Consider the following 12,128-nt stretch of genomic DNA (forward strand, 5'->3'; position numbering starts at 1 on the left):
AAACCTCCTTCCATTTCATCCTGCCACACTTTAGCATTCCAGTAGAGCAGCAGAGCCAACTTTATCTGCTGTGTGCCCGAGCCAAGCTATCAGGAAGTGGACTAAATGCACTTTTCACATTCCTTATATTATATAATATATACCATACATGTTATCATGATCATTTGAAAATGATCAGTACCACCAAGCTTTAAAAAAGACATTCTTTGTAAATACTGTATATTTAGGTAAATAAATAATAATTATTTTTACTCTGTTCTGTCCTGACACCGAAGCTTTCATCCTTTCATTGGAAGGATGATGGAGGGTTGATCATTGTGAGATGTCACATGTTCTCCATGATACAGTATAACTATTGCTCCACTGAACGTCGTAACATTTTCATTTTAAATTGGCCATTAAATTAAAGTACAATGAACTATATATGTTTCACCAAAATGTAACTACCAGGCTGTTATTTATGAAGGAACAAATACATACTGTGTATATTTAAGCCAAGTAGTGCTGTCCCCTAAAATTAAAGTTGTGCTAATCTTTGGATCTACGTAAACATTTCTGATGTGCTTTAGTCATTTACAGTACATCCTTAATAATGTGTGGAGTGACTAAGATTTGCCGATGGTGTGTGTGTGTGTGTGTGTGTGTGTGTGTGTGTGTGTGTGTGTGTGTGTGTGTGTGCGTGTGTGTGTGTGTGTGTGTGGGATGACTTCATTCACCCACAGGAATCGCTGATGCCTCCTCAGCGTTTGGTAACTGGTCTCCGGCAGGCCTCTCAGGGCCCTCTGTGGGTGTTGACTCAGAGCCTGCGTTGCTGAATAAGCAGTGATCTAATAAAGCCACAGTGCACGACCCGATCAGCTCCGTGATTCATTTCCTGCTCACTCGCTGTCATTGGGAGCCGTACTGCGGAAGCACCGGCATATTAACCAGGACGAGCTCCATTTGACCCAGCAGGAAGTGACTGGACCTGTGTTCAAAGGGCAGGGGTTGAAATGTAATGAATAGTAGCACGTGTGACAAGAAGAAAACAAGAGCGTAACTGACTCTCATAAAATAAACAAACTATTTATGAAAAACACAAAAACATCTGCATGGGTCGAGTTTGTCAAACGTCAAAGCTGGAAAAGCTGCTTGAGGACTTGTGTGGTTTTGCCACGCGTGTCTTTCTTAAAATTTGTACAAAAAGTAAATGATCGATGAGAAACCGCTTCCTTTTGTCAGGTTTTCGTTCTTGGTTTTATTTTAAAAGGACTTTTCTGTTTTTGATTCCAGTTTCCGGTTTTACTTTGTAGCACTTCCGTTTCTGATCACACACCAGCAGTTCCCGCTTCACTCCCGGTCCGCATTACACTCACCTGTTTTGTATAAGTAATCAACTCCTTGCATTTAGCCACCATCTGTCACATTAGTTCTCCGCCAGATCGTTGTTTTGTGTGTTCCTGTCGTAGTCCCGTCCGTTTATCTAGTCCTGCCGCAAATCGTGTATTCTGTATTGTTACTCCTGACTTTCGTGAATGACTCTGCCTGAACTGACCTCGCCTATCTGAAATAAACCACCCTTAATCACCGTCTACCTGTGTACGCTGTGCATTTGGGTCCTCATCCGAGCGCCTCCCGTGACAGAACGATCTGGCCAGACTTTGACCCAGCCAGCGCCCCGCCTTCACCCCGGTCAGTCGCCGCTGTCTCTCCTTTGTTTCCCTCTCTGTTCGGCTCCGTGTACAAGCCGCTCACCAGAGCAATGGATCTCGTTTGCCTAAGTTTACCGGAGGACATCCGTGGCGATCTCCAGGGCTTAGCCAGGAGATATGCGGAAGCACCCAGCCCCCAGGTTCGGCTCTCCGTGGTAGAACTGGCCATCGAGATACTGGAGGACGAATACTGGTGGCGTGAGTACCCCGGAGTGCAAGCGTATTTCGATGGGCTCCGACTAACGCGGAGGGACTTGACACGCGCTCTGCGCGTATCGCCTGGCCGCGCCTCCGTCGCCGCTCCGGCGGTTCCCGTTCCTGACGCCGCTCCGGCGGTTCCTGTTCCTGACGCCGCTCCGGCGGTTCCCGTTCCTGTCGCCGCTCCGGCGGTTCCCGTTCCTGACGCCGCGCCGGCGGCTCCAACCCAAGCTCCAGACGCCGCCGGTTCGGTTCACCACACGGACCCCGCTACAGAGACCCAGCCCCTGCCGCTCTCAGCGCCTCAGACGACGGTCAGCCGCAGGCGCCCCAGACGATGTCGGCGAGGGCACGGTTCCGGGGTCCAGGGCCCAGAGACCTCGGTCGCGGGGACCGAGCAGCCCTCTTCTCCGGCGGAAGAGTCCCTTGGTTTTCCGACTGACTGTGTTCCGTTTATAGCAGGCATCCCAGATGGCGTCGCACGGCAGATCCACCTCCACTGTTCTCCTCCGGTTACGTTCCTCTTCGCCCACCTCATGAACACCGCCGAGTCGGCAGCAGACCAGGGCACGAGAGAACAATTGTTTGAGGAGGCTGCCGCTCTCGTCCTGAGGGAACCGGTCCTGCGCGAGGTTCTGCAACTCCCAGGTCTGCGGTCAGCAGCCACACCAGACCCTGCTCCTCAGTCAGGTCAGTCAAACCATGCTCAGTCTCCAGTCCAGCCGCGCGCTGTTCAGTCTCCAGTCCAGCCGCGCGGTTCAGTCTCCAGTCCAGCCGCGCGCTGTTCAGTCTCCAGTCCAGCCGCGCGCTGTTCAGTCTCCAGTCCAGCCGCGCGCTGTTCAGTCTCCAGTCCAGCCGTGTTCCGTTCAGTCTCCAGCTCAGCCGTGTTCCGTTCAGTCTCCAGCTCAGCCGTGTTCCGTTCAGTCTCCAGCTCAGCCGCGTTCCGTTCAGTCTCCAGTCCAGCCGCGCGCTGTTCAGTCTCCAGTCCAGCCGCACTCTGTTCAGTCTCCAGTCCAGCCGCGCCCTGTTCAGTCTCCAGTCCAGCCGCGCCCTGTTCAGTCTGCAGTCCAGCCGCGCCCTGTTCAGCCTTCAGTCCCGCCGAGCCCAGCTCTGGTCCCGTTTCAGTCGAGCCCAGCTCAGGTCCCGTTTCAGTCGAGCCCAGCTCAGGCCCCGTTCCAGTCGAGCCCCGTCCAGGTTCCCGTCCAGTCGAGCCCCGTCCAGGTTCCCGTCCAGTCGAGCCCCGTCCAGGTTCCCGTCCAATCGCGCCCCGTCCAGGTTCCCGTCCCGTCGAGCCCAGTCCAGGTTCCCGTCCCGTCGAGCCCAGTCCAGGTTCCCGTCCCGTCGAGTCCAGTCCAGGTTCCCGTCCCGTCGAGTCCTGTCCCAGTTCAGTCGAGTCCTGTCCCAGTTCAGTCGAGTCCTGTCCCAGTTCAGTCCAGTCACGCTCCTGTCCCAGTTCAGTCCAGTCACGCTCCTGTCCCAGTCCAGTCCAGTCACGCTCCTGTCCCAGTCCAGTCCAGTCACGCTCCTGTTCCAGTCCAGTCCAGCCACGCGCAGGTCTTGTCCCAGTCAGAGGACACCACCTGTCGAACGGGTGCTATGCACACCCGATCAGGCCCGACGTCTGCTCCGTCGAGCTCGGCGGTTGCAAGCAGCCAAGCCGGCTCCGGAGCAGACGCCGTCTCAGTCGCTGCCGGCTCTAGTGAGGAGCCTGAGGGCAGCGCCGCCGGCTCTAGTGGGGGGCCTGAGGGTAGCGCCGCCGGCTCTAGTGGGGAGCCTGAGAGCAGCGCCGCCGGCTCTAGTAAGGACGCCGCTCCTGTCCTTGTCGGCCATGTTGAGGCCGTTCCTGTCCCTGTCGGCCATGTTGAGGCCGTTCCTGTTCCTGTCGGCCATGTTGAGGCCGTTCCTGTTCCTGTCGGCCATGTAGAGGCCGTTCCTGTTCCTGTCGGCCATGTAGAGGTCGTTCCAGTCCCTGTCGGCCATGTAGAGGTCGTTCCAGTTCCTGTCCCAGTCCCTGTCGGCCATGTTGCGGCCGTTCCAGTTCCTGTCCCTGTCGGCCATGTTGCGGCCGTTCCAGTCCCTGTCCCTGTTCCTGTCGGCCATGTTGCGGCCGTTCTAGTTCCTGTCCCTGTTCCTGTCGGCCATGTTGCGGCCGTTCCAGTCCCTGTCCCTGTTCCTGTCGGCCATGTTGCGGCCGTTCTAGTTCCTGTCCCTGTTCCTGTCGGCCATGTTGCGGCCGTTCCAGTCCCTGTTCCTGTCGGCCATGTTGCTGCCATTCCTGTCAATCTCGGAGTGGCAGTCCCGGCGGACCTCCAGGAGGAGGTCGCGCCAGCCGTAGTCCCGGCGGACCTCCAGGAGGGGGTCGCGCCGGCCGCAGTCCCGGCGGACCTCCAGGAGGGGGTCGCGCCGGCCGCAGTCCCGGCGGACCTCCAGGAGGGGGTCGCGCCGGCCGCAGTCCCGGCGGACCTCCAGGAGGGGGTCGCGCCTGCCGCAGTCCCGGCGGACCTCCAGGAGGGGGTCGCGCCGGCCGCAGTCCCGGCGGACCTCCAGGCGAGGGTCGCGCCCGTCGCAGTCCCGGCGGACCTCCAGGCGGGGGTCGCGCCCGTCGTAGCTCCTGCCGACCTCCAGGGGGGGGTCGTTCCCGTCGCAGCTCCCGCTGCACCTGCATCGGTTCCTGACGGCCCGGCTCCGGCTGCACCTGCATCGGTTCCTGACGGCCTGGCTCCGGCCGCACCTGCATCGGTTCCTGGCGGCCCGGCTCCGGCCGCACCTGCATCGGTTCCTGGCGGTCCGGCCGCACCTGCATCGGTTCCTGGCGGTCCGGCGCTGACCGCGTTTCCACGTCTGTTCTCGCCTCGGCAGCTGGACTGTTGGCCTTGCCCTCGGCGCTTCCTGCCATTTGGGTGACGCTGCCTCCTTCGGCGCCGTCCGCCTCGACCCCGCCACAGTCACGGCCGTTCGCCTGGGGTACGTCCCCTCCTGCCGCGACGATGGCGCGGTCTCTGCCGTCGTCGTCCGCCGCGATACTGGGATCCCCGGAGCATCTCCGTCGGGGAGGGGGCTGGGCTCAGCTCTGCTCGCCAGCCGTCGTGGTGGACTCTCCTGCCACCACCCTCGTGAGGGACCCCTGGACTCTGTTCTCCCTGTCATGGACTTTCGGCCCGGGTTATGAACTCCCGATTTGACCCTCCTCCAGTCCTCCCTCCGCCCACCCTGCTTGTTTGTTTTGTGGGGGTGGGTTTCGGTCCCTCCTCCGGTGACCACCCTCCGCCCGCCCTGGGTTGGGGGGGGGAACTTCTGTGGGCGCCGTGGAAGACGCCCTAGAGGGAGGGGTACTGTCAGGTTTTCGTTCTTGGTTTTATTTTGAAAGGACTTTTCTGTTTTTGATTCCAGTTTCCGGTTTTACTTTGTAGCACTTCCGTTTCTGATCACACACCAGCAGTTCCCGCTTCACTCCCGGTCCGCATTACACTCACCTTTTTTGTATCAGTAATCAACTCCTTGCATTTAACCACCACCTGTCACATTAGTTCTCCGCCAGATCGTTGTTTTGTGTGTTCCTGTCATAGTCCCGTCCGTTTATCTAGTCCTGCCGCAAATCATGTATTCTGTATTGTTACTCCTGACTTTCGTGAATGACTCTGCCTGAACTGACCTCGCCTATCTGGAATAAACCACCCTTAATCACCGTCTACCTGTGTACGCTGTGCATTTGGGTCCTCATCCGAGCGCCTCCCGTGACACCTTTGCTCGGAACGCTAACGTTAATTACCCTGTGTTGAGTTTGCGGATGCTTTTTGCTGAAGCTTTGACTAAACATAGTCAGTTTCAACCAATAGTAGCAACTGAGGATGAAGCTATTACTGTACATACTGTATGCAAGATTTGCTTCAAAAACATAAATTAAAAATCACATTGTTGTTCACCTCAGTTGCATCGGTGACTCAGAGGAAATGTCTGGACTTACTGTTTATTTCTGTTTGTTGAAAACACTGATTTAAAAAAAAAAAGAAAAAACATATATGAATGTGGATGGTTCCTTCTCTGACGGCAGCAGCCTGGAGGGCTTAGAGGAGGATAGGAAGGAGAGGAGAAAATGAGGAAGAGGAAAGGAAAGAAGATTAGGAATCCAGGAGGCAAGACATAAGCTACAGCCTGCTCTACCTTCCTCTCCTTCTTCACTTTATAAATAATTCAAAGCGTGGCACCCCCCAGTGTTGTGAAGTGTTTTTTAATGGCCGTGCTAATTGCAATAAACAGGAGTGGTGTTTGAGCCCTCTAACAGGCACAACACTCCTAATTAGCTTGGCTCGGCCTGATGGGACACTGAGAGAGTAGGGGGAGTGAAAAGAGAGCACTGTGACAGACGGAGGGACCGAGAGAGGGAGGTTAGATTGAAGGAGGACAAAGGGAACGGAAGAGGGAGGATGGAGAGACGGCGCTTTGGAGAGACACTTGTAGACAAGAGGAGGTGAAAGGAGAAAGCAGGGAACACTGACGAGAGGACGAGCAACATATAGAGGAGAGGGAGACGATGAGGGTTGAAGAGCGGGCGCTAAAATAAAGAGAGAGAAGAAGTAGGAGCCAAGGGACCGAGAGGAGGAGAGGTACAGTAGAGGAGGAGCCCATGAAAGGAAGCGGCCGCGAGAGGACGAGGATGTGAAGGACAGAATCATCACCCCGCCGTTATCTGAGGGCGGCTGGTCAAAAACCGACGCAGGGTGAATAGAAAAAGGGCTCATACATGCTATACAATGGTAGGATTTGGATGAGCGCTTGAATCAAGCGTATCTAAGCTGCACATACAGTAGCTACTCCTCATTCTTAATTTGCTGCGAGATGCGTTTTCATGTTTGAATTGGCTTGAGCTTCTCCATCGACAGCGTAGATGTCGGTCCAGACCAGTTGCGCTGCTATAGATGTAGATGCTGCACAGCTGCTCCTCTCGCTTCCTCCCTCAGTGTGCAGCACTAACGCACCACTGCCGTGCATGTCATTAACTTCCCATCTCTACAGGACTCCACGTTGAAGCAGACGACCTCCGTTCTACTTGAACCAGGGAGTTTTTTCCCTCCGTTGTTGCCTGGTGCTTGTTCAACTTGCATATAAACAGTACTCCATACAACTGCACTTTTGTGTTCTGCAAGGTCTTAAATCCTACTTTATGATGTGCATTGAGGTTTGTTGTGAATGTCTGCAGTATAAATAAGTGGTTCTCAGGGAACCACAACTTGCTGCCACATGAGCAGCCAAGTTTTTGTCTGTTTACAACAGAAGGCCATGGTAGTGGTTACCAATTAGACAATCGTGTGGTGAATTATGTTAAAGTAAATAGGTGGAGATGCACTAGAAGCTGTTTCATGAGATGGAGGAAATGTGGATTCAGTTAAAGTTTAACCATTTTAGCCCAGCACCAGAGCCTCTACTCTCCTCCCGAAGCAGAAGATGGCCGTCCACCCTCAGCCTGGCCAAGCTACTATGCTAACGTTGTTGCTTGTTCCATAGGCTCACAACGTGGCACTTTAGCACATGCTTGGCAGTGATACACCTGAAATGTCCGCGCTCTCACACATGACAAAAGAACACCCAAACTCTTTGATACAGAGCGTGATGCACTTCAGGCTAATGACGTCTGAAAGTTCTCCTGTCATTTCATGTGCTCTGCCAGCTCCCTGTTTTGCATCGGATCTGGGCAGGTAGCGTCGCATGGCTTTTTGGCTGAGTGTTTGAAGCCAGACTTTGATGTTTGGCAATCAATGCAGCCTTGAAACTGAAGGTGACCAACTAATGTGTGCAGATGAAAAGCTGGAAAGTCCACTTAGGCTGCATTCATGTCATATTGACTTTAGCGTAAATGCAACCTGAGAGAAAGTTCACACCAACTTTTTTTGGTGGGTGGACTCCCAGCCACAGCATCTGAAGGCACACGGAGGCAGGTGGGAGTTTCAAAGCAGCCACAACGAGCAAACATATCATAGGTTTTTAGAGAAAAATTCAGGATTTAATCAGGGCAGACCAATGTTTCTGGCCTCAGGCCTACTGTACAGGTATAGTACTGACTTTTTCCCAACCCAAAATAGTTTGAAAAGGAGCCACAGCCTGTGTCAAACTCCATCTGGTACCTCTCCTCAACCCGGTTGGCTTTGGACCCTGGCAACACGGCTCAGAACACCCCTGCACCGCATTAAGGCGCGTGTTCTTCTCTACAGGTGCATGTTTCTAGACCATATATTTTTTAGTTTCATATCTTATTAATATTTTATATCTAATTTCAAGTCATTTGATTTCTAATTTATGAGTCATTGCACGGGGAAATCAGTGATGGATAAATTAAATGCGCCCCGGTTGCTTGTGAATCACTGATCTGACACCAAAATCACCCATAATGCAATAATTATGCATAGGTGCCCAACACACATGAAAATAGCTTGTGAAGAAATATCAATATGAAGACAAGACTGACAGCAGATAATGTAATGTTGGACTCACTTACTGTATGCAGACTTCATGAACAGATCATATCATTTATTGTAGCTTTATAAATAATACATGAATATGTATTACATTCAACCAATACTGATGTGGGTGATCACCACACACTATGCCAGTTATCCTGCTGAAAATATCAATATTCCAATACTCAGATAGATGTGTGGATAATGTTTCTCTGTGTCTTTTTCCCCAGTACACCACAGACATTAAACATGGCTGGTCCCCTGGATGTGGGACTGCAGCATTTTGTTTTCCTAAATAATTAACCAGCCTTGTTAAACGTCACTGCAGTGTGCGGTTCCCTCTCTCTCTTTCTCCCTCTGTGTTTGCAAGATAGGCTGAACAACAACAGAGTCAGCCATAATGAGTCCTTCTAAGAGGATGAAGGGGGAGGAGTCAGGGAGGCAAGAAGGGGGCACAATGATGGACGAAAAGGAAATGAGGAGGACGGAGGATAGGAACCACAAAAGTGAAAACAAGGAGGAAATTTCATGGTTTAAGGAAGGAAGGAAGGAAGGAAGGAAGGAAGGAAGGAAGGAAGGAAGGAAGGAAGGAAGGAAGGAAGGAAGGAAGGAAGAGGACAATGTGATGTTAGGAAATTGAGAACTGAAAAGTGTGATGGACAAATAGAAGGGGTTTGTGAGTGAAGAAGCAGGAGGTTCTGTCGCATGAGATCCTGGTTCCTTCGCTAGTGCTGTTCTGTGGTTTGATGATTTCTAATATAAAATGCATTGGGAGTCTGACGCACCTGATGCACCACTAACCCAACTCCATGTGTGTGCACATCTGCCCCCCCCCCCACACCCCCACCCCGCCGTCCCGTCCTCGTCAGCACCCGCCTTCTTAACCGCCCTTGAGCAAAGCACTCAACCTCGCGTCTGAAAGGAAACCGAGATCCGCTGTGAAGTCGGATGAAAACGAATGAACAAAGCGGAAGGTCAAGTAAAAGGGAGGGCTGAGGAAATGAAAACCTTTGAACATTATTTCACTATTTTGATGGATGTCACGATATAATGATAAGTGAATCCTATTTTTAAAAGGTTGATTGTGCAATTAAAGAGATTTACAGTGAAACGCAGACATGGGGAGACGCGCGAGCACAGCAAGCAGGGAGGGGGAACAAATACCAGTGACATTATGTTAATATGGTGGAGTACGGCTGGATACACAGGCAGCAGGTGGACGAGTGGATTGGCCTTAGATGCTGTCAAGCCCAGAGCTAATACAGTAGGAGGACGGGGCAAGTGGGCACACGTGCAGTGCCTCCAGCCCCCGTGCTGGTGCCTCACCTTATTAACTCCTGCCTCTGTGGCTACGATCGCGGCATAAAATAAAACGTCCCTCGTCCTTTGGAGCTTTCGCCGTGACTCGTGTGGCCGGCAATTAGCGAGTGACTCGCACCTCATTCGAACCACACCGGCACTGAATTGCACTTCTGAACCCATTCGAACAGACTCTGGTCCTGTTGTTTTGCGTCGCTGGTCTGTCTGACTGCAGCAGAGTATGGAGTATTTATATTTTAACTATTTGGGGTCAGTTCATCAATCATCCTAACGAACATGTTGTATTACTTTGTCTAAGAGGGTGTAGCGATCAGTGTGGGCCATCACAGTCAAGCTCTCTTATTATCCTGCTGCTCTTTGTGAGACACAACTCACTAATCCTGATAATGGACGTGGGCTCAAAGAGGAGCGACAGTAGGTGGGCTCACTGTTGAACCGCATCGTCAGTGCGATGCCCATAAGCAGAAACACAGAGACCGAACGTTTTTCATTTCAGTTTGCACCTCACGCATTCTGCTGTACGTCAGGCAGGAGCAGAGGACAGAGCCGTTACTACTGTAGGCCTTCGCTCGCACTGTAGCGACCAGGCGTTGTGCATGAGACGCTCGCTGGGATGAACTTATCAATGAGAAGCGGTTAATTGCCAGTCATTTACTCACAGCAATCTGTTGCAGAGCGCTCGTCCTCACGTTGATACAGTTTACACAGTGGAAGCCACAGTGACTTTGAACATGGCACACATTATGTTATTATTATGTAAGAGTGAACAAGCAGGCTTCATGCTGCAGATACATAATTAAATACATATAAATATAACTTTTTATTCAGTCAAAGTCCAGGTTTTATCTTGTGTTCATAAATATATATTCTGCAAGGACAAGAACAAACAGTAACAGTCTGTGAGTGCAGCTATTTAAGCTGAACATATCTGGAAACACTTCATTATTATGATATTGTCTCTGCAGGGGGTGTTACTAAATTAAATATGTAGCAATCATTTCTGTTATTGGAGCATTTTAAAAAGGACTTTCTAGCACATTTGACTTCATATAACATTTAAACATTTCAAACTAAGCTGGTAACTAAATGAGTGGAATAATTTTGCACCCTGACCCCATTGACGCAGTTCCACACCTGGAGGCCTCCCAGTACAACCAGTCTGACCTGCTGGCCAGGGAGCAGGTACTACAGGTGATGCTCAGGTCGCGGATCCGGTCTCTGGGGAATTAGCTGCACTACCTTACTTTACTAACCACAAGGTAACAATACAGAACTATAGACTGTAAACTATAAAATCACATGAAATAATAAGTGATGATGCTTTACTGAGCTTTTTTATTATGCACATAACTGTAACATTGACTGTGTTTCTGATGTTTGTACAGTACCGTGAGAGGACGTGTCCAGTTCATTGTGTTCGGTGCCAGAACCACTGCTGAGAGCAGCTGGATGTGGACTCAACATGTTTGCATGTCTTCTGTGTCTTCACTCATTATCTCAGCACTCCAGCCTCGTATCACGCCTCGCTCCGGGTCCCCATTCATCTTATTTCTCACTAATTGATTAATAAAGCCTGCTTTGGTTTGTTTCTGCCAATGTCTGGGACTTAATTCGATTTCGTAGGCGACAAGGTGAGTCTCTGAAAGCTGTTGATAATTACACCCACTTTTAATTGAGTCCTGTCATTTCAACTCGTCTGTGTTGTAAAAAGCAGGTTATAAATTATTATGGACAGCTGCTGTCACATCTGTGTTGTGGTTTGTGTGCGTCCCTTACTTTTGTCCTGCTACACACTCAGAGAAAAGTACAATTTCCTATCTCATGTGCAGCTGTATTAGCAGCGATGACATTTGGGGCAAAGTAAAGTGGCTTGAACCATCTGTTTATCCATATTTCCAAGCCCACACTCACACAAGGCAAAAATCAATTATGAATAAACTTACTGTACTGTATGTATTGATGTTCTATTTTCTTTCCTTCAGTAATCACATGTGCAGATCCGTGTCCATATCCAGAAATCAAATTTCACCTCCATTGTAAGTAAAACATCCAAAACACATTAACGAGCCAAACTGTCCCTTCTTTAATCGTTTGACTCTCTAGAGCTCCAACAAATGCACCGTTTCTCCACAATGGTCCTGCACAGCAAGCAATGACGTACGTGCAGTAGCAGAAAAAACTCTCGGACTGAGCAAAATTTTGTTCTATTAAAGCAGCGTGTCGAATGCTGAGGAGAGTTTTTAGCGAACAGATTGCATCTTTGGATGATGTCCACTTATAATTGAGCGAGAACTCTTTCTAAATCACCATTTTTTTGTACAGGATCTACAAGGGGATATCCTCAGGGATCAGGACTGATTTCCATGGACACGTCTTAGTATGACTAATTGCGAGTCTAATTTGCTTTAAGCCTGCAGTGGTGGTAGAACCTTTACTTTTAGGAACACGGAGTTCATTCTAAGTAGAT

Source organism: Betta splendens, chromosome 4, assembly GCF_900634795.4.
Source record: "Betta splendens chromosome 4, fBetSpl5.4, whole genome shotgun sequence".
Lineage (NCBI taxonomy): Eukaryota > Metazoa > Chordata > Actinopteri > Anabantiformes > Osphronemidae > Betta > Betta splendens.